Below are 22,202 nucleotides of genomic sequence, written 5' to 3' on the forward strand. Positions count from 1 at the left end.
GTGATACTTGGACTCTCCTCAGCCAGAGACTGTTACAGACAGGCAAGTGGCTGCAGGGGAGTGTTGTGGGAATGTGGAGCTGAAGCTAGATGAGGTTTGCTCATTTTAATTCCCATAAGGCCCCACAGCTTCATTCTTCATTCTTCTGGGATCTGAATAGTTACCTAAGACTTTTTAGTTCAAAGTTTGTTTACCACGGCTGGAACTCCCTTTTCCTGATAGCAGTCCAAGGCTGTAAAGATCTGTCTAAAAATAAAAATGAGCACATCTCCCCGGTGCATATTTCTATATCTCCTTTCTCAAACAAGACCACCAGAAAGCAGCTGGCACTAATACTAGCACTCACAGTTGTATATAGAACTTTGCTGAGAACACAAGGGCAACGGTGAGGGCTTGCGTGCTATTGTCACTGCACTATAGCTATATGATTCAGTCTCAAAAGAATGTTGTTCTAATGTGTGATAAGTTGCTAAGAGAAGGATTTCTCTTTGCAATAGTTTCTGTGATGGAAACCTAGGTGCATCTTAGACGGTTGGACTGAATTTTCAGGGGAGAGTAAGGTCTTTGTTAGGCAGTAATGGAATGTCATTGGTTCTTAACAATATTCAAAGACTTAGACAGCTGGTATAAGTTCTTTTAAAATGCCCTTTCCATTTTGATCAGCCAGCCACACACCCACATAAAGCTATGAGCACAGTGAATATACATATTGTGCCTTTTATTCTCTGTTTCAGCAGGTCTTGGTTTAGACCTGATACCAGGACTGCAGATTCTTATCCCATTACCTCGATTAGTTTTTATAACCCCTATGTCCCCCACTGGGGCCCCAGTCCTTCCTCCACAGCAGAAGTACCCCCCAGGCCACCCAGGCAGGCAGCTAGCAGGCTGGGTGCTGCCCCAGCTTGGAGGTGGCACCTGGCCTGATCCAATTCTTCCCTGACCCTGAGCTGGCACAGCACCCATGGCCCCAGGGGGTGCTGCCAAAACGGAGGGAAGGACCAGGGCCCCCTGCAGCTCAGGGGCCACTTGGCCTGCCAGGAGCTTGCACCGTGGCTGAGGAAGAGATGGTCAGGCTCTGCTGGGGGGTAGAATCGGGCCCCTCACCACTTTTGCCTGCTGAAGTCAGAAGCAGTGAGGGACCCAATCCTTTTTTTCTGAGGAGCCTGCCTGCCTCTCCTGTGACCAGGGGGTGACCTGACAGCAGTATTGTTGCAAACTAAACTACATCTTTAATTCACAATCTGCCAAGCCCTTACTGAGTGGCTAACATGGAGATTTAGGGCCTTGAGCAGTCTCTTCTTAGATTCATAGATGTAGGGACAGAAGGGACCCAAGTAGATCTTCAAGTCTGCCCCCCTGCTCTGAGCAGGTGAGCCCAGTATTCACTGGGCTCATATGACCCCAGCAAGGTAATTGTCTAGCCTTCTCTTAAAGACCCCCAGGGTAGGAGCCAGCACCACTTCCCTTGGAAGTTGGTTCCAGATCCTAGCCGCCCTGACAGTGAAGTAGTGCCTTCTAATGTCCAGCCTGAACCTACTCTCAAACAACTTATGGCCGATATTCCTTGTTACTCCAGGGGGTGCTCAGGGGAACAGGGTCTCTCCCATTCCCCGCTGGTCCCCCCGGTAAGTTTATAGACTGCCACCAGGTCCCCTCTCAGTCTTCTCTTCTTCACTGGGTAGAATTTTCCTTTAAGTGAAGAATGTTGCCAATTAAAGAGGATACATGGCCCAATGCAACTGGCATTGAAATCAGTCAAAAGAGGCCCACAAACTTCAGAGGGTGTTGTTTCAGGTCCCAGGACAGACTGGTTTAAAATTAGACAAAGTCTTAAATAGGCTGCTTGGGGATATTTTATTAACGTGTTTGCAGTGTGTCCTGCATGTATAAATTACAGGTACAACCAGGAATCAGAGGCACAGGGTAGTTAAGTCTAAAGAGCAAAGATGTACTGTTGACCTTAAAACCCAATCCACTAGAAATGGTTCCTGGTTTTCTCTCCTACTCTTTGTGTGAAAATATACACAGGCAGGTATGCAAATGTATGGACTTTATGGGGGAACTGTGAAAGAATCCTCTAGAAAATGTGCATTCTGTCGCATTCCTAGGGCAATAAATGTTTTCCTCAGAAATATTTTTATGAACTCTGTAGATAAAAGACCCCTCTCTCCCTCCCTTTGTTTTTCCCAGCTCCCAATGGGGCAGTGACCTCAAAAGGCATGAACAACATTCCTTTTCTACCTGAAGTATCTATCTAGCTATCAAGCTGCTTAGGGGGTTCATATAGCCATCACCAATAGATCTGAGCACCTTCCATGTAAAAACAGATTGTCAATAGCAGAATCCCTAATGGACTTCATGATTCTTCTTCTTTTTGAGACTATAGGATGTCCTGCTTGTAAGGAGAAGCTGCAGAAGCTGTGTGGCTGGATAAAGCACTGGTTAATATTGTAAATGTCAGTGTAGTTATGATAGAAATGCTTTCTCAAAGTTTGGTGTCAAAATTTTTGCAACAGACTTTTAGCCCTTAGTCAGCCCAGTTTCCCAGGCCCAGAATTCTGCACAAGCTTTGGAGAGGCATGAAAGCTTAGAGAGGTTCATTCAAGCAGCATCCAGTTTTTAAGTGTCTTGATGCTCACCCATTGGTAAGTCTAGGACAGAAATGGTGCATCTGGTAGCCATACAACCAAACTTATTGTTCCATTTCAATTTAAATGTAATAATTTTTCGTGCCAAAAAATTGTACTGCAAGCCATATTTTCACCTATCGTGGCTGAACCCTCCCACCGACACAAGGTCTTAAGTGAACATTTGCAAACATGTTTCTTATTTTTCATTCATGAAAAATATTTTTCAGCATGAAAAATAGAGTTCCTCTGTGTGTATAAAGTAAATATATTGCACCAAATTTCACCCTTTAGACTTTACTCTGACAGACGATGACTAAGTGTTACAGTGATGTTTGACCTCCGTCACAAACCATATACTGTTTGAGAGTCTACGAATGTTTAGCCCATGTCTAACCTTAGTCAGAAATCAGGACTGGGGTATGGAAATAAACAATGCTATCATCTCTACGGTATTTAGTGGGGGAATGCCAACTCAAGCATGTTGCTTATGTGCCACCTGTTGGTGAGAGAGAAAACAGTGGCTAATTCCAAGGATATCAATTTCCTAGATTCTTTTTTCACAAAAACTGTTACTCAACAAATTGTAAGTATTGGCATTGGCCAGTCTAGGTAAACAGAGCAACTTTCTTCAATTAAATGACAGCATCATTGGTGCCTGCTCCTTAGTTACTTCTGACACCCATTATGCCTCATACTCTTTTTTTTTCAAATTGGGATACCAGTGAATATCTGATCCTTCTTCAAGGGAAGAATTATCATTCTGCAAACTTCTTCCTTTGCACAGCCATTGTGGAGATCCACATTGTTGGGATGTTGTCCAAAAGAAGACCATTCAGAACTTTTTCCGGTGTTTTTGTGTCTGTTTATATTTTAGGACTTAGAAAAATAAATGAATCAACTATGCTCCTGGGAATCAGAAATCATTGTGGGTGTGCACATTTGATGGGTGGAGGCTCCTAGCCTGGGGATTTTTAAAAGGAAGTTAGATGAGCACCTTGCCGGGGTCATCTGACCCCGGTGCTATTTCCTGCCAAGGCAGGGGGTCGGACTAGATGATCTACCTAGGTCCCTTCCGACTCTAGCTACTATGAAACTATGAAACTATGAATCAAATCAGAACCCTCTGAATCGATTTGGAGAGATTCGGAAAGATTTGGCAATTCAGATATAGACACAGCTTTAAATGTGTTTTCTACATACCTCAAGGTACCAGGCAGCTCGTGAATGCTGTGATGCTGGGGCAGATGGCGCGTCCCATAGGAGCACAAGGGGCTCCCCAGCACACTCGGCACCAGACCAGGAAGTGGACTAGAAGCACTTCCGGTCTACTTCTGGGTCTGCCGGGGAGTGCGCTGGAGGGATGCCCTGCACCCCTTGGCTCAGCGACTGGTGCCTCCTGGGTCTGGGGAGGCACATGGGGTCCCCCCAAAGCCAATCACTGAGCCAGGTGGGTGCAGTACTTCCGGTCCACTTCCAGGTTCGCTGCCAAACACGCAGGAAGGCCCTACATGATCCTGTTGGACACTCCATCCACCCCAGCATTGCAGCATTCACAAGCTGTACCTGGTACCTCAAGGTATGTAGAAAAATCATTTAAAGCTATGTCTGTGGCCGAATTGCTGATTCTCTGAATCAGCATCAAATCCTCAGATCTGGATTCAGCCAAATTGAATTGGGGACAGTGATCCAAATCAACAAATCAAATCACTGTCCCTGATAAAGGCCAAATCCAAAAGGAAATACTAAAGCATGTTGCAGTAACAGTGTCACCATAGGGCAATGTGTAGATGCACACAATGTTTCCATTTAAATCTGTCCTTGTATTTGTCTCCACAGCTAAGTCTCTTATCCAGAGACTCACCATTTCCTGCTCTAACTACTCTAACCTACTCCTCTATGCCCTCCTTGATACATATGTAGCCTGCCTTCTAATTCAGACAAACGCAACTACTGATCTTATCTTCCTGGCCCACTGATCCGGCCATGTCATTTCCCTGACATCTAAATACAACCTTGTGACTCTTATCTTTAAAGATAGGGTCTACATACCTCTTCCTCTTCTTACTTACATTTCATTGTGCTCATTTGCATTGAAACACACTGAATTTGACCTTTCCATAGATGCTGAACACCCACAACTTCAACTCAAGTTATGGTACATCTGAAAATATCTTCCTAAATGGAAAAAATTGCTCACCCTAAAATTTGTTGGGTCCCAAAATCAGTAACTACTTTTTGAAAATTTGGGCTTAAGGGAGTACAACAATTTTCCAATTCAGAAACCTTATGAACAGTGAGAAAAAATATTCCAAACCCCAGGACAGGAGGAAAATATGACATTTCCATTATTTCAAACTAAGTACAGAATGTCCGAATACAAATTTAGCAGTTGATTGTTTGTGTCAGACAATATGACAACTATTGAGCAAACAGCTGTTACTCCAGATGGAGTATGTTTGACAGCTGTAGAGCCCAGGTGCATAGCTCTGGAATAAATCAACAGAACAGTGGCATGTGAGTTTATTCTTGGCTGTCTGAATGGCACTTCTACCAGTTTATTCGATACTCTTCCTCAGGGAACCAGTTCTTGAACACTTATACGTTAATCTGTTGAAATTTAAATATAGCATCACAAGAGGGGAATTTGGAGATAATCCACAGATTCTTATACATTGTGTAAAACCTAGGTACAGAAGATGGCCACTTAGCTTGCATTTTCTGCTTCAGATCCCTGAAGTAATTTGGCAGCTGAGATGAATAGTGTTTTACTCATTTAGCCTTAACTGGTACACCAATGACAAAACTCCCACTGACAGGGGCACTTTATTCTTAGGAACTGGAAACAAATTTCAAATAAGGAATTGAATGGTGTTCGGAACTGGCTGGGTTCAACTGGAGGTCTAGATATGAAAGGCTGGACAACCCATTACTAGTAATTTGCTTGATTATGATTTTAGGGTTAGGAGGCAAGTGATGTGTCTCAGTCTATTTGCATCCATTCTTAGTCACCAGGAAATGTAAATCAAATAATATTTTCCATATAAGGATCTGCTCATGTTTCTGCCTCAGTCTATTTTACAACTCTGAAAAGAATCTCCACACTTTTAAGTCTGTTATCAGGAGAAAAAGGGATCATGGAGTGTTAGATTAAAAAGGACACTCACATTCCTTTAGTCAATATAAACTTTCAAGTAATGCCAAAACCCAAGTTTTGCAGTTCTCCAAGCTTTGTTTTTTGAAAATTGGCTTTTTTGGCTGGCTGACGCATGATAAAAATCAAGAATGTTCTTGTAAATCAGCTTTATCTATTTGCCTTAGTTACTAGCTACTGTGTTTTTTCAATGTATTCTTCATTAACAGAGTAATACAATCCAGGAAGTAATAAATCAGGTGCTGTAATCATTGGTGAACCAGTATTTTCACTGGAACAACAGAAATTTTGTTATTCATAGTCTTTAGTGGGAAAGAGAATCCATTCTAATAGTTCTTAATAAGATCATGAAATCTGTGACAGAAAGATTCACATACTATACATTGCATGGAGTCACATTCCAGAAATTACAGCTTTTCAACAGGTAAATAAATCAGGCAGCCTAGGGCTATCTGTCTAGTTTCTCTCTCAACCCCCACTACTGACAAAATGAACCCTGCCTATTTGCTTTTGCTGGGCATACCAGACACCAGCCATTAGGTGAAGTAGGTTACTTGGAGGAGACCTCAGTGCTCATCCCAGCGCTGCACTTTATCTCAGACCCATGCTCAGTCTTGAGACAGCCTGATAGCAGTTTCACTCTGAGATTCACCATGAGCCCTTTGGCATAGTTCTGAGCCTTCTGTTCTGCCTAATTGCTGGTCTTTGTGCGTCCTAGCTGGAGCAAGTGGATAGAGTTTATGTCAGCAGTGGCTCCAGGGGCAGGATGGTAGCTATATAATCTCTACATAGACTGATGGAAGACTATATACAGTGACCCAATTTTAGGACTTCCCTGGATCATCAGCCCTTGACAAAAGAGTTTGTAAAATTAACAGAAAGTAATAATCACTTCCTACACAAAAGTATTTACTGAATATAAAAAGGTCTTGACCTAATAAAAGAGCAGAAGGAAAAGCACACAGGAAGAATACTCATCTGATTATCTTGGCCTGTGGAAGTCAGTCAGAAGCTTCACTGATGACAGTGGTGGTTTTGTGGGTGTCAGGCCCATGGAAGTCAGTAGCAGCCAAGTTCAGCAGCAAGTTCAAATTCTCATGGACATCAGCTAAGTGCAGCAGGAGTGTGCCTGTGTGCCTGCAAGGGTCCCCTGGCTGTCAGTAAAGATGGGGGTTTCCCTAGGAAGTCATTGAAGAAGGCTTGTAAAGCCTCAAGAACGTCAATCGGAAATCACAGAATTCTTGTGCATTCTTTGTTGTTAAGCAAGACTACATTTAAAGGACGCCAGGAGAGTCCTCTGAAATTACTGTTAGTTTTATCAGAGTCTATTAAGTTTGTCAAAGTCTAGGGTTGTCTGTAAATTTATGGACATTCCATAAATAACCAGACTAAAAATGCTTGTGTATAAAATCCATTTTAAAAAAATTGTTCTGTCCATAAAAACACAAAGCAACTGGAGATGATTAAAGCTCTGTGGTAGAAAAGAAGCTAGAGGCAGTGTTGAAGCACAGACTGAGTACAGCAGTGCCACCTTGGGCACATCCACACATGCAGGAATGTGTGCTTGCAGGAGCTCAAATAGAAATGGCACAAATTTGTATCGGATATTTGTGCCTCAGCACACATACCCGAACGTGCACCTTGGTGTGGGGCCAATTGATTCTGCTCCACTCCCCCCTGATCTGCATCCAGGGGGAGCTGAAGGTCACCTGTGCTGGCCCCAGCAGTATAAAAAATTGCCCTGGTGAGCAGCTCAGGGCTACTTCCTCTTAGGAGCTGCTGAGGCCTGGCCAGTTGGTATCTGGGGACACTCGCCACTTGTACCAGCTAGACTGCTGCAGCAGCCCTTACCTAGAGTGGCCCCTGCACCTTCTACTCACTGCAGCAGTCTGGCAGTGGGGGCTGCTGCCTGGCTATGACCTGTTGCCACCTGTCTCAGCATCCGCCCCCTTGGACCTGCAGCCCCATGTCTGCACACCTGCCAGACATGGATGGGGACTGCACGGTTACCTGAGCTGTGGCATGTGCACTACAGCAGAACTGTCTGCATCTCTGGGCTAGCTGCCAATCGGCTGTGGCTGCACCATTGGCCTTGTGCAGCAAATGTGCTTCCACCCTGCCATCTGGACAGCTATCACCTGGAAGATGTGCTCATTGTGGTGGCCCACTTTGAACAGTCAAAACAGGAGGCCAGCCACCTCATCTTGTGTCCAGCTGGGTCCCCAGTGCCAGCCCTGGGTGGGCTCCTCTGATTGGGTCCTGCCACTTGCCTCACTAGCAGGAATCCTGGTGTTCCCTGTTTAAAAATTGCAAATTCTCTGATGAAAAAAATCCCAAATTCACTCTTTAAAAAACCAAAAATTTGTGTTCTTCCACAATTAAAGTGAAACACCACTATATATACTAGACAGAGAAAGAGAGATCAGTTGGGAAATATTTATATATTTACAATTTTAAAGCAGTTTGGAAGCCTACCAGTGCTTCTGTCATCATAATAAAATAAATTCTAAATATCTGTATGTTTTGGTGTTTTCTTTTGGTTTTTTTATCATAGAAAAATCAAAGCTCCCCCTAACCCCTTCGTTAACCAGGATATGGACATAGTTGCTCCTGCAGCCATAGCTTCCACCAGCAGGTCCCATCCTGTCTGGCAGCTGGGCATGCAGGGTATGAGATGTGGGGGGGATGTGAGGTTTGCAGGAAGGGGGTGGGAAGGGGTGTTGTGGGCTGGGTGTGGGGTTCTTGGGTGTGTGTATGTGTGGGGGGGTGAGTATTGGGGTATGTGGGGTATGTGGGAGGGATAAGGGGATGGGGGTGTGGGGATGTGCAGGAGGGTGAGGGGGATGTAGGGTGTGGGGTTTGTGGGTGGGCGTATGGCAATTATTTCAGATGGAGGGCCACTTAATGAGTTTTGGTGAGCTGTTGAGGGCTTCATGGGTAGTCCCAAGCCTTAACAGTTGTCCTGCCCCCTTGTTACCATCTTGGGACCAGACATCCCACCCCTAACCCCTGACCTTTGCCACTGGAAGTCCTTCCCCTTGCCTCCCAGAAATACTCCTTTTGTGAGGATGGGTTGCCCAAACCAGAAAAGAAACAAATCATACACTAAAAGTCAAACACTCATTATAACATATTTTAATTTTATTACAAAAAATATTTTTGTCATGATTTGTGTGCATAGTGTATATGAAGGTGATTACAAAATAGCTCAAAAATAAATTCTTAGTTGTGTATATTGTGGGGGGGGTGTATGTCATAGGATGTGGGGGGAGTTGTGAGGGGATGTGGCTGTATGTGGGGGACCATAGGGTATGTTGGGAGGTTGTGTATATGTGGGGGGTTGTGGAAGCAGGGTGGGGGTGTGAAGGAAATTGGGGGTGTGTGGGGACCCCCCCTGCATCCCCCCTATGGTGCAGCAGTAGTCAGGGCACTTAGTGCACAGCTGCCTGGCAGGGCATGGCTCTGGCCAGCGCTGCACATCACAACGAGGGGTGCAGCCTCCACTTGGCTGCCTGTATCACCAGCACCCCCTGCACTTGCACAGCAGGGAGGGAAGCCCCATGTGCTGGAGCCAACTGCTTTCTGTTCCGGGGCTGCACAGCACTGGAGAGAAGCCTCATGCAGGGAAGGCAGCCAGCTCCAGTACCTGAGGCTTCTCCTCGGTGCTGCGCAGCCCTGGCAGGGAAGGCAGCTGTCTCCAGTACATGGGGCTTCCTTCCCTGTTGTGCAAGTGCGGGGGCTGCACGTGAGTGGTGTGGAGTGCCGGTTATACAGGGGATCTGGCAGAGGCTGCATCCCATGCTGCGATGTGCAGCACTGGCCAGAGCCACACTGCCAGGCACCTGCACCCTGAGCATCCCTGCTGCTGCCTGGTTGCAGCCCATGGGGAGAGTGTGGTGCGGTCCCCACATCTCCCCCACACCCACATGCTGCCCACCCCAGTTCCACGCTATGCCATGTCCCCCTGGGTGCAGGCTCTGCATTGCCACCAGCCCCAGCCCTACGCTCCATGTTCCTGCCCAGCTGCAGCCTCACCCCTGCTGCTTCCCTACCTGCTTCCTGGAGTAAGCAGGATACTAGGTAAGTGGAGCAGGTCCCTGGGGATCACAGCAGCAACCCCACACAGAAGCTGAAGGCTGGCCAGACTGGCCTTTCCACCCACGAGGGTGGGAGGCAGGCAATAGGATTCATTTTTGGGGCTGCATGTACATATAGGTGCCTCACTCCCACCCTCATGGGAAGAAAGGCTGAGCAGGGCACAATTTGTTGGGGGACCCAGCGAACCAGATGAAAGTGCTTGGCGGGCTGGATCCAGCCCGAGGGCTGTATTTTGCCTGCCCCTTGTGTATGGCTTGTGGGGGCTGTTGTGGGTGTGGGGTTTGTGGGGAGGGTTTGAAGAGGGCTTCCATACACCTGCTGCCCCCCTCCAGCAGCACACAGCCACTGGTGCTGGCAGCAGCAGCCAGCTGGGCCATCAGGGCCAGAGCCTGCTGCAGGCACAGCCCTGGGGTGGTGTAGCACCACTTGACCCAGGCCTGGTCTGTACATGGAAAACAGAGGCAGCCCAATCTGGCCTGGCCCGGCCTGCCCTGCCCTGCCCTGCCAGTGCATACCTTTGGACAAGATCAGTATGGCTCCTGCCACCAGCCACGACTTCTGTCCAAAGGTGCGTGCTAGTGGGGCAGCACAGGCTGGGCCAGGTCAGGCTGGCAATGTTCACCATGTGCAGATCCCAGGTCAGGCAGTGCTGTGCTGCCTACTGGGCTGTGCCTGTGCTGGACCATGGCCCCGGCAGCCCAGCTGGCTGCTGCTACCATTGCTGGGGGCTGTGCACCACAGGAGTTAGATGGGGTGGTGGTCATGTGGTACCCCCCACACCCCTGCCACTCCCCCATACCCCACATGCCCCTCACACACACACCTACACACCCCACACCCACAACTCTTCCCCCAGAAACCACACAGTCCCCCTCCACCCCCACATCCCTAATTACCTGTGACAGCGCCTGTGTCCGGGTCACCACTGCTGCCTTGCCCCACTCCTTTTTGCCCCAGCATGCTGATGCAGCAGGGCTATGGGGCAGCCATAAAGACACTCTGGCTGGATTCCCAGTCCCAGCCTCTTTCTGGAGGAATCAGCCTCCGGTTGTTTCAAAGCATGCTCCAGGAATGTGCCCTGTGCTGCTTTTTTTCCACTGTGTATTTTTTTTTAATACCAAGATTTCCCAGTATCAAATTTTGAGTCCACACTACAAATATTCAGTGTGGGGAACATTTTTTTCATTTTTAGCGTGCCTCTTGCGGCATCTCAAACTGTTTTGAGATGCCACAACAGGCACATGCACGCTCATCTGGATGCTCCCCTTATGTCCATGAGGAAGACTAGTACCCTGGAGGGAGCTCTTCCCAGGTACTTGTGGCCCATGGGACTCTCCATAACTCCTTCCCTAACCCCCAGCTATATGCTGGTATTAGCAGTGCTCCTGGTGCTGCCTCCCAAAGGCCTGTAACACTGCTGGGTGGCAGGTAAGCAGACAGTGGCAGGGGGGGAGTAAGCCTGAGGGGTGGGTTGAGGTCAGTATGGTGTGGGGTGGAGGTGGTACAAAGGTGTGGGCAGTGAGTTGGAGGCCACTGGGGTGGGAGCTGTAGAGTATAAACCATTGCTGCAGTCAAGCAGAGTTGCCAACCCAATCGTTTTCTTTACTGATAATATGCAAACTAATTACTGACAACCAATTTTTTTTCACTATTATTTGAACTCTGCCCTTGTCCAAAAATTGTCTTGGGTTGGAAAACCCTCCAAGGTTTCCTTTGACAGAAGAGAAAAGGGGAAGTAGGGTTATGCCTGGGTTTGCTGTCACTCAGTCCCACCTGTCAACTTTGGGGCCAAACATCACTTGATGAGACTGAATTGTGTCCATAGTTCTAAAAATTATGATATTGACAGGGGCTGGACCATCTCCTATCTTTAACATTTGAGCTGGTTTAGGACTCAGAGGGAAAAAGGACAGATAGCTGGCCTGTCTCCATCAAAGCAACCATTCATTATCCAAAATAGCACACACATTCAGGAATTTAAGGAGTATAGCCAATTTGGGATTGGTAATCTGAGGCAGATTTACCAATCTCAGAAGGAGAAGAAAGATGTAGGCAGTTATAGACAGGCTACAAAGTCCTGTCATCACCAGGAGTCTGTGTTCAAAGAAATCACTAATTCCCCATGTTGGGTCACTTGTTTAGCAGAAAGTGAAGTCTTTCCTTTTGAGCTTTCTAGGCTGGGTAACACAAGAAACTCATACAGCTGCAGGCAATGATCCTTCTGTAAGCTTCTGATCTCTTCTTGCAGGGAAAAAGAATAGCTAGCCGGAGATGTGAAGATGGCTACATGAAGCCAAGGCAGTTCAACGGAAGCACTCTCATAAGTCCTATCTCCTGCTTTGGTAAAGTATAAGTGGGGGATATACCAACACAGCTATTTGTATGACCTCTTTGTCTGTACTGACATCTCATTCTATAAACAGGATTTTTTTTAGTAAACAAGAAACTGTTTCTTACATCACAGACATTGGTGTTTACTGATATTTCTGTTTATTCTTGCCTTGTTTGACGCTCAAGTCTCATAAGTCATTTACAAATCAAGAATAACATAGGCTCAGTGGCAAAATTGGCCTAAATGGCTGAGATGTTAAGACTTATTTTCAAGAGACGTATGCTACGTCTCCATAGTACCCGCATGTACCATGCCCAGTAGTGGCACCCTAAATTACATTATGGTGTGGATGGGTTGCTCCCAAAATTACAGGTTACGTGGCCATGTCCCTACAGCAGTTTGCATGGACTAATTAACACTGCTGAGTGCCATTTAGCCTTCTTTGTGCTTATTAGCCTACCTGTGCCACAAACAGAAGGCCCCACGATATCTAGTTTTATATCCCAAATCTGCTAAACTAAGAAGAATGCAAATACACGGATGCAGTTAATAGCTCTTGTAGAACTAGCAGGGAGCCTTCATGCAAGGTTTGGGGGGTTCTAAACTGGCTTTTGTTTTTATTTCAGCAGAAGGAGGGTGAATTTAATAAAAACAGTGATATATTGAAAATTTAACCCAGGGAATAGCTTGAATCAAATAACAGGGCTATTTTCAGTTAGAACACATTTGGTGCCTAAACTGCTTGATAGTTCTCTTTAACTTTGTCTATATCGGCCTTTAATTTGAAATTGCTTGGATGTCTATTGATTAGTTTCAACTGAAGCACAGGCATCTGTTACAAAATATTGACTTTTGTATCACCTTTTAGCCAAGTAGGTTAATTGAATGGTGCTTGGGGAAATTATTTCAGACAGTCTCTGGCTAATATTTATCTTCAAATAGCTGATGGTATTGTTTGACATTTAGCCAAGATATCTGATAAAACTGCAGCCCTAGAGATGAGGCTGTGTATCTGCAGCAGCACTTATCAGTTACATTTTCTGCACACTTTTCAGTTTGCTCTATTGACTACATTAAAAAAAGGGCTGGTTCCTACTCCCAATGAAGTTAATGAAAATTTGCCACTGACTTCATAGTTTGCTTTATACAAATGTATTTCAGAATCACTGGTGTGATGGCAGCTTAAAATACTGCACGACCATGCAAAAGACCTGGCTTTACTTAAAATGGTATCTCATTGTACTGCAGCCATATGAGATATTCAGAACAAATATTTTCTTTTGGTGCAGGGTCTTAGGACAAACTCAAAATCTAGCCAGGGTTTCTCATTAAAGTGAGGCAGGTGGCACATTAATTTGCCAGACAGCACAAATAGTGTCTATATTTAATGAGACAAAGATACTCTTAATGGCTTATCTCCTTAAATAGCCAAGGAAATGTAAGGGAATAGTGGCTGTCATTGAAAATCACTTTAATTTTCTATTTACCTTGCTCCAGTGCTCAAGTGGTATAAATATTATGGAGCTTCCTTTAAAAAAAAAACCTCCCTAAAAACACTGCCAGCAGCTTGATTGTAAACCATGTTATCTTGGACGACTATTAGAAAATAAGCATTACCTCCCTCTATATACTGACCTAAATGTCCAACACCAATCACTGTGATCTCTAAGCACTGAAATAGAGTTTTAAAAGTGGTCATTTGGTTTCTTAGGGTATGGTTGCTTGCACATACAAGTTTTTAACTCTATGAAAATAAATTAGATTACAAGACATGTATAAAAATGAATATATCTACATCAAATGCCATACTGATGTTAGATTTTCCTGCCATTATCTTCCCTATAATACAGGAAATATTCATAAAGCAGGAATTCTATAAGCCAAAGCGTTGTGGTGGTGATGATGCTGTGTGTTGATATCACTTGATGGAATCTCGATTTCAAATGTGGTTAGTCCATTCCATTTAGCCATGAGTTTCCAAGATGACCATTTCACTTCTGATTTCGGTTTGATTCTGCTCTCACACTTGCTGGCTTGTCTAGCTGTAATCAATCCCCTTCCGCAACTCCCAGCTCTTTCTTAACCCCATTTCTTGTTTCAGAAGATGCACAAAAAGATGCAATACATTTGTTCATCCAGTGCCTCCTCATTTCATATCTCAGAGTTAGGGGACATGCTTATATATGTGACAAAAGCTTCCTTACTGTTGTAAGAGACTGAATATTTGAAATGCTTGGAGCAGTACAGTATTGATGAAAACAGCTGCATGTAGAACGCCTATTCTAAGCTAAGGACTCCTAAGAAGATTTAAAACCAGGAAATTATACCATTTTCCCTTCCTTTTGGATGTGTAAAGTGCAATAATTTTAAGTCTAAGTTTTCTCATACCATATACCTGAGCAGGACGTATGCCAAGAGTTTCACTCCGTACAAGGTGACTCAAAGAATCTGAGACTATTTGATTAGGGATCCCTGAGCTTTGAACATTCCCTAATTTCCACAATTTTTTTCTTGAATAAATGCATTTTTTTTACTTTGTAACAACTACCTTTGCAAAGTGCTTGATGATATATTCAGTTATATGCTCACACCTCCACAGGGAGAGTGAGAAAGTTGCATAGCTCTCCTAGTCTTCCCCATCCTAAGCAAAACAAGTCCCAGATATGTATCTTGAAACCACCTGCCAAGTAACCATTCTGGTGGTTTGTTGACTGTTGTTTTGAGCAGAAGATTATGCTTTAATCTGCCTTTGACCTGCTGTGTAGCACTTAAGGCCATGTCCAGACAAGTGAACACTTGCCTGTTGTAGCGTCTCAAAACAGTTTGAGATGCCGTATTTGCAACACGGACTCTATAAGTTTGATACTGGGAAATCCTGGTATCAAAAAAGACATGCCAGAAAAAAGTAGCTCAGGGTGTGCTCTTGGAGTATGCCCTGAAGCAACTGGAGGCTGGGTCCTCCAGAGAGATGCTGTAGCACCTGGTCAGAGCATCTCCATGCCTGCCATGTGTCCCTACTGCTCCAGCACGCTGCCTCAGCATGCTGGAAGGAATAGAAGCAGGGCATGGCAACCAGAACCATGGCAGCAATGTCTTGGACCCAGGCTCTGTCCCAGGTAAGCAGGGATGTGGAGGAGGAGGGACTCTGTGGGTGGGGGGAGTGTGGGGGTCTGTGTGGGAATAGGGAGGATCCCCCACTTGCTCTCCACATACAGAGCATAGCTCCCCTCCCCCACAGCAGCAACAGCAGCAGCTGCCAACAGTAGGCTGTTGAGGCGCTCATGGCCCACTGCTGGCAGAGGCCCCTAGCACTGTGTGGTGCTGCCTGAGACCCAGGGCCTCCATGTGGCACACAGAGCCACCCTGGCCCACTGGCACACACCTTCACACAGGACCAGGCCGGGTCCTGCCTCCGTGTGCCCCATGCACCACTGGGCTGGGCCAGATCCATGGAGGCAGGAGCTGGCCCAGCCCAATGGTGCACGTTCTTACCTGCAGTGCCGGGAGCTCCAGGTGGCAGCAGGAACTGGTCTAGCCTTGTTTGAAGGCTTGTGCCAGCAGGCTGGACCATCTTTATGTGCTACATGGAGCCCTCAGGCCTCAGCTGCTGCTGCATGCTGCTGAGGGGCTCTGCCAGCAATGGGCCATGAATGCCCCAATGACGAACTGCTGGCTGCTTCTGCCACTGGGGACTGTGCACCATGGGGGGGGCTCTCCTATCCCACACAGTGTCCCCCACCCCACATGCTCTCCCCTCACCCATAAATCTCCTTACAATCCACCTACAAACCCCATACCCAAAAACTACCCCCACAACCCTCCACCCTCACCCACCATCCACCCATAAACCCCCCCCAACCCTATACCTATCCCTAAAGCCTCCCCCAAACCCCACACCCACCCCCCTACACTTCTTCCCCCCACAAATCCCACACCTTGTGTGCCCAGCCGCCAGATGGAATGGGACCTACTGGCAGGAACTATAACTGCAGGGGCAACTACCACACTGCAGCCCTGCCCTGTGCCCACACCAGAGCTGGGACATGTGGCCCCAGCCTGGGGGGCTCCTGGTCCTGGAACCACTTGGGGGGTGTAATGAGCTGAGGAGAGAGGTGGAGGTAGCACAGTGGATATGTGAGAGAGAGAGAGATGGGAGTCAGGGATGGGGGAGTGCTCTGGGTAGGAGAGGCTGCCAGAGCAGGGCTTGGAGCCCTCTGACCCCACAGAGCAGCCTGTGTAGGAGAAGGCAGGCCTGCAAAGGAAGGGGCTTGCCCAGCCTGGTCCCTGAACCCCAGTCAAGGACTTCCCATGACAGGGATAGGGATTATTGGTACAAGCACAGGGAGCAGAACAGCAAGGGCTGGCACTACTCAGAGCCACAAAGCAGCAGGTGAAACAGCTGCATCAGGACTCATCTGCTGGTGCTGGGATGGAGCTCCTGCCAGGAGGAAACTAGTGGGGGCAGGCAGGGGTTGCAGGTCAGGAGTGAGGGGCACTGGCATCCCAGTGCTGCTCAATGCCCCACATCCTGGTGGATGGGCAGCTCTGATTTTTTTTTGATAAAAAAAAACAAAAGCAAACACCAAAGTGTATAGATATTTAGAATTAATTTTATTATGATGATAGAGGCACTGATAGGCTTCCAAACTGCTTTAAATTTTTAATGAGAGAATTTGGGGGTTTTAATCAGCTAATTTACAATTTTTAAAGAGGGAACACCAGGATCCCTGCTGGTGAGGCAAGTGGCGAGATCCAGGCAGAGGAGCCTGCGCAAGGCCAGCACCAGGGACCCAGCTGGTAGGCAGATGAGGTGGCTGACCTTCTGGCCATTTGGGGTCAGGAGGACACGCTTTGACAGTTTCATAGATTTCATAGACATTTGGGCTGAAAGGGACCCTGGAGGATCATCGAGTCCAGCCCCCTGCCCTAGGGGCAGGAAGTCAGCAGGGATCATAGGATCCCAGCAAGATAAGCATCCAAATGTGTCCTGAAGGCGTTCAAAGTGGGTGCTTGAACTGCCTCCGGCGGCAGTCTATTCCAAACCTTGGGGGCTCAGACAGTGAAGAAGTTCTTTCTTATGTCCAGCCTGAATCAGTCACAATAGAGTTTGTGACCGTTCGATCTTGTCATCCCTTGGGGGGCTCTGGTGAACAGACGTTCCCTGAGATCCTGATGAGCACCCCGATAAACTTGTAGGTGTCCACCAGAACACCCCTGAGCCTGCGCTTTTCCAGGCTGAGTAGCCCCATTGCTCTCAGCCTCTCATCATAAGGTCTGTTTTCCTGACCTCTGATCATGCGCGTGGCTCTTCTCTGCACGCTCTCAAGCTTCTCCACATCCTTTTTGAATTGTGGAGCCCAAAACTGGATGCAGTACTCCAGCTGCGGCCTCACCAAGGCTGAGTACTGCAGGAGAATGACGTCCCGGGATCTGCTTGAGAAGCATCTATGGATGCAAGCCAGCGTTTTGCTCACTTTACTAGCTGCAGCATCACACTGAAGGCTCATGTTCATCTTGTGGTCAACCACGACCCCCAAGTCCCTTTCATCTGTAGTGCTAGCCAGCGTAGCACTGCCGAGCCTATAAGCATGGTGCAGGTTTTTCCTCCTAAGGTGGAGAACCTTACATTTTTCGGAGTTGAACACCATCAGGTTCTCATCCACCCATTTCATGAGTCTGTCCAGATCTGCCTGGATCACCCTCCTGTCCTCAGGTGTGGATGCTTCACCCCAGAGTTTGGTGTCATCAGCAAACTTAGCCAGTCTGCTTCTGACACCAATGTCCACATCGTTGATGAAGATGTTAAACAGTACAGACCCTAGGACAGAGCCTTGCAGTCACAGCGCACCAAGACGATTGGCTCCCATCAACCACCATCTTCTGGGTCCTACTGCAGAGCCAATTCCCCAGCCAGCAGATCATGGTGACGTCAAGGCTGCAGTTAGCCAGTTTAGACAAGAGGTGATCGTGGGATACCAGATCAAAGGCTTTTTTAAAGTCGAGGTATACAACATCGATTTCTTCCCCCTTGTCCAAGTGATAAGTCACCTGGTCATAAAAGGAAATGAGATTGGTCAATAAGACCTACCCGCAACAAACCCATGCTGGGTACCCCTCAGGATATTGCCTTCAGCTAGTCTGTTAAGGATGGCCTCCTTGATAATCTTCTCCAAGACCTTCCCCAGGATAGAGGTCAGGCTGATGGGCCTGTAGTTTGCCGGTTCTACTTTCCTCCCTTTCTTGAAGATAGGCACGACATTGACCCTCTTCCAATCATTGGGCAATTCACCAGAGCGCCAAGAGCTTTCAAAGATCCGTGCCAGGGGCTAAGCTATGATGCTCGCCAGCTCCCTGAGCACCCTTGGGTGTAACCCATCAGTTCAAAGAGGGCCACTGCAATGAGCACCTGTTTTGGGCAGTAGCTGCCCAGATCGCAGAGCAGGGGCACCAGAAAACATGACAGCAGTGCCGCATAAAAGCCAGCTGTGTAGCCACAGCTCACTGCCAGCTGGCTCAGAGGTGCAGGTGGCTCTGCTGCAGTGCTGCCTAGGCTGCCATGCAGTCCCAGTCTGAGTCTGGCAAGCACGCAGCCATGGGGCTGTAGGTCCAAGGGGGAGGATGCTGTCACAGGTGGCAGCAGGTCACAGCCAGGCAGCAGCCTCCTCTGCCTGACTGTTGCAGTGGGTAGAGGGTTCAGGGGCACTCTAGGTCAGGGCTGCTTCAGCAGTCGGGCTGACACAAGGGGCTAGTGTCCCCAGATACCAACTGGCCAGGTCTCAGAAGCTCCTGATGCCAAGTAGCCCCAAGCTGCTCATCAGGGCAGCTTTTTACACTGCTAGGTCCAGCCCAGGTGCTAGCCCCAGCCTCTAGCTCCTCCAGCTGATCAGTTTTTAAAGTTTGTTCGCAACCCTTTCACATATTCTTGCAACCCACTTTTGGGTCATGACCCACAGGTTGAGAAATGCTGATCTAGGTAATATTTTTAAAGCACTTGGAGATACTCCAATGAAAGGCCTTATAGTAGCAATCTGAGACAGGCCACAAGCAAAAGGGTTTTCAGACCAAATTAAAACATTCCCAAATATAAGGAAACAAGTTTAATTATGTCAGTGTTGTCCAACTTCTTAGTGGACAGGGGTGCACACCATGGGACTGCACCAGCAGTGGCTGTATGCTGTGCAGACTGCATCAGCCATGCATGTCATGCCCACTCCCGCCCCCTCCCACCCGGCTGCAAGCTCCTCTGGTACCATGCAGACAGGCTGTCTACCCCCTTCTCCAACTGCTGCACTGTGCATGCAGACAGGCATCATCCCCCTCACCTTCTTGCCTGCAGGCTTTCTTGCTGTACCATGGGCTCCCCCAGCAGTGCAGGCTGCAACTGAGCCATGCCAGCCTGCCATGCCCCATTCCCTGGGATGAGGGCAGGAAAGTGAAACCCAGACAAGTGAAGGGGTGCCTGGAGAGCCCACCAGGAGCAATGGGGGGGAGCAGCAGCCAGGGGGACCTCCTCATGGACCAGCGGTTGCTAGTATGCTGTGGCATCTGTAGCAGCTCTGGATACAGGGACATTCATAGTTTCATAGTAGCTAGGGTCAGGAGGGACCTGAACAGATCATCTAGCCTGACCCCCTGCCACAGGCAGGAATGAATGCTGGGTTCACAAGACCCCAGACAGGTGATCATCCAACCTCCTCTTGAATTTACCCAAAGTAGGGGTGAGGACCACTTCCCTGGGAAGTTGGCTCCAGATATTGGCCACCCTAACTGTAAAATATTGCCTTCTGATCTCTAACCTAAACCTGTTCTCCATCAGCTTATTACCATTGTTCCTCATCACCCCAGGTGGTGCTGGGGAGAAAAGGGCTCTACCTGTTTGCTGTTATCTCCCCTGATGAGTTTGTAGGCAGCCACCGGGTCTCCCCTCAGCCTCTTCTTGCTGGGGCTGAACAGGTTCAGGTCTCTCAGCCTCTCCTCGTAGGGCCTGTCCTGCTGCCCTCTCACCAAGCGGGTGGCCCTCCTCTGAACCCTCCCCAGGCTGGCCACATCCCTTTTGAAGTGCAGTGCCCAGTATTGGATGCATTACTGCAACTGCAGCCTCACCAAAGATGCATAGAGAGGGAGTATCACCTCTCTGGACCAGCTTGAGATGCACCTTTGGATGCATGACAAGGTATGGCTGGCCTTGCTGGCTGCCGTCTGGCATTGGCAGCTCATGTTCATTTTGGAGTCGATAATGACTCCAAGATCCCATTCAGCCTCTGTGCTTTCAAGAGGGGAACTCCTCAGCCTGTATGTGTGCGGTGGATTCCTTCTCCCAGGGTGCAGCACCCTGTATTTATTTACATTGAACCACATCCTATTCTCATCTGACCACTTTTGTAGTCTAAATCTATTTGCCGCCTTTCTCTCCACCTCGCCCCACATCTTAGTGTCATCAGCAAACCTGAACAGCGTGCTTTCCACCCCCTTGCCCAAGTCACTGATGAAGATGTTAAAGAGTGCAGGCCCGAGGACTGAGCCCTGGGGTACCCCACTGCCCACATCTTGCCAGGTTGAGTACACCCCATCTACCACTACTCTTTGGGTGCCCAATGGGGACTGGATATTGAGAAGAAGCATCAAGGGCAGGAGGAGGCCTGGGTGAGGTATCCTCTCTGAACTTGGACAGGGTTACAAGTTAAAGAAGCCTGAGAGCTGCACTAGCTTCACAGTTCCTAAATAAAGAAAGCTCAAGCTGATAAACAGACTTCTAAATATGGATGATTCTGACCCAGTTCAGTTTTTAGTTGAGTCCTTCTCTGGAAGAAATTAAATGGCCTAAAGAAGTGCCAAATTTTAATATTACATAAACCTTCCTCTGAGATTTACTTCATTAATATCAATAAGTTATAAACAAAAAGGTAGAAGTCAAATTTAACTGAATGTAAATCAGTAAACTGGTGGGACAAGTAAAGCAGGCTGCAAAGTACAATATGACGTACTTTGCTTTCTGTATCATGTAACAAGTAGCTCCAAAGATAAAAATAGATATACTGGCTTTGTCAATAAAATGTGACTGTTTTTCAGTCAATGTGTCATAATCTATGTAATGAGCAAGGATAAAGCAGATTGAATTTTATATTCCTGAAACAATTTCTGTTGTTTATCCTCATGGTGAGAACCTAATTAATCTGTGTTAAAAAGTTATGCCATCTCCCAGGATAGAGATTACTTAAGTACATTAAGATGAACTATGGAGTGTACTGTATAAACTAGGTTACATAGATGAGCCACCTTTCTTTAGGAATCTCTGCTACCCACATTCCCAAAATATATTTTTAATGAAAACATTAGGCTTCATTCTTCCCTCAGATTTACAACTGTGCAACCCCATTGCCTTTTTCAGATTTAAGCCTATTTACAGTGGTGTAAGTAAAGCCAAAATGTGACCAATGAGTTTATCATTAATAAAAGATTCCCACTGACTTAAGTGGGCTTTGGATAAAATCCTACATATGTTCTGTAATTAGAGTATCGTTTAACAATTCAAGAAGTGTGCATGAGCAAAAAATGTCCATCAAGCATCAAAATCTGCCCTCATTATATCTGTGCTCTCCCATTAAAAGTGCAGTGTTGCACAGGTGCAAGTGCAGACAGAATTTGGCCTCAAGGCATTAAGAGACATTGTCAAGATATATTTAATATTTATATATGTATCAAAATACTCTCACCTATGTTACTGTAACAGCTTCCATAATGAAAACAGAAAGAATTGTTTTAACATTTTAATTTTCTTTCTACCATTTCTGCTGTTTGTTTGGTGTTTGCCGGTGAAACCTGACTGGTGAGTTGGTTTGTTCGCTTAGTGAGTCTCAGGTACTCAGACAATACTGCTTGTTTTGTATTCAGAATATCCAAGGGGAATGTTTGACTTTAAAAGCAAACCGTTTTTACAGAAACACCCCTGTGCATATTTAAAACCCATTCCAGATTTTTCAACCCTTCCTTT

The 22,202-nt window shown here is 46.9% G+C and overlaps 1 long non-coding RNA gene across 1 annotated transcript in view; it reads left to right on the plus strand.

Moving 5' to 3' along the window:
* Positions 1–12,326, plus strand: part of LOC149858115 (uncharacterized) — a 92,710-nt gene extending 80,384 nt beyond the window's left edge. The window contains exon 3 of the long non-coding RNA XR_016443829.1: positions 12,128–12,326. This is a non-coding gene — a long non-coding RNA (uncharacterized LOC149858115). The remainder of the gene's footprint in view (positions 1–12,127) is intronic.
* Positions 12,327–22,202: the final 9,876 nt, after the last annotated feature.

The sequence above is a fragment of the Crocodylus siamensis genome, chromosome 8 (assembly GCF_052110815.1).
Source record: "Crocodylus siamensis isolate JL-2025a chromosome 8, ASM5211081v1, whole genome shotgun sequence".
In the NCBI taxonomy this organism is placed as follows: Eukaryota; Metazoa; Chordata; order Crocodylia; family Crocodylidae; genus Crocodylus; species Crocodylus siamensis.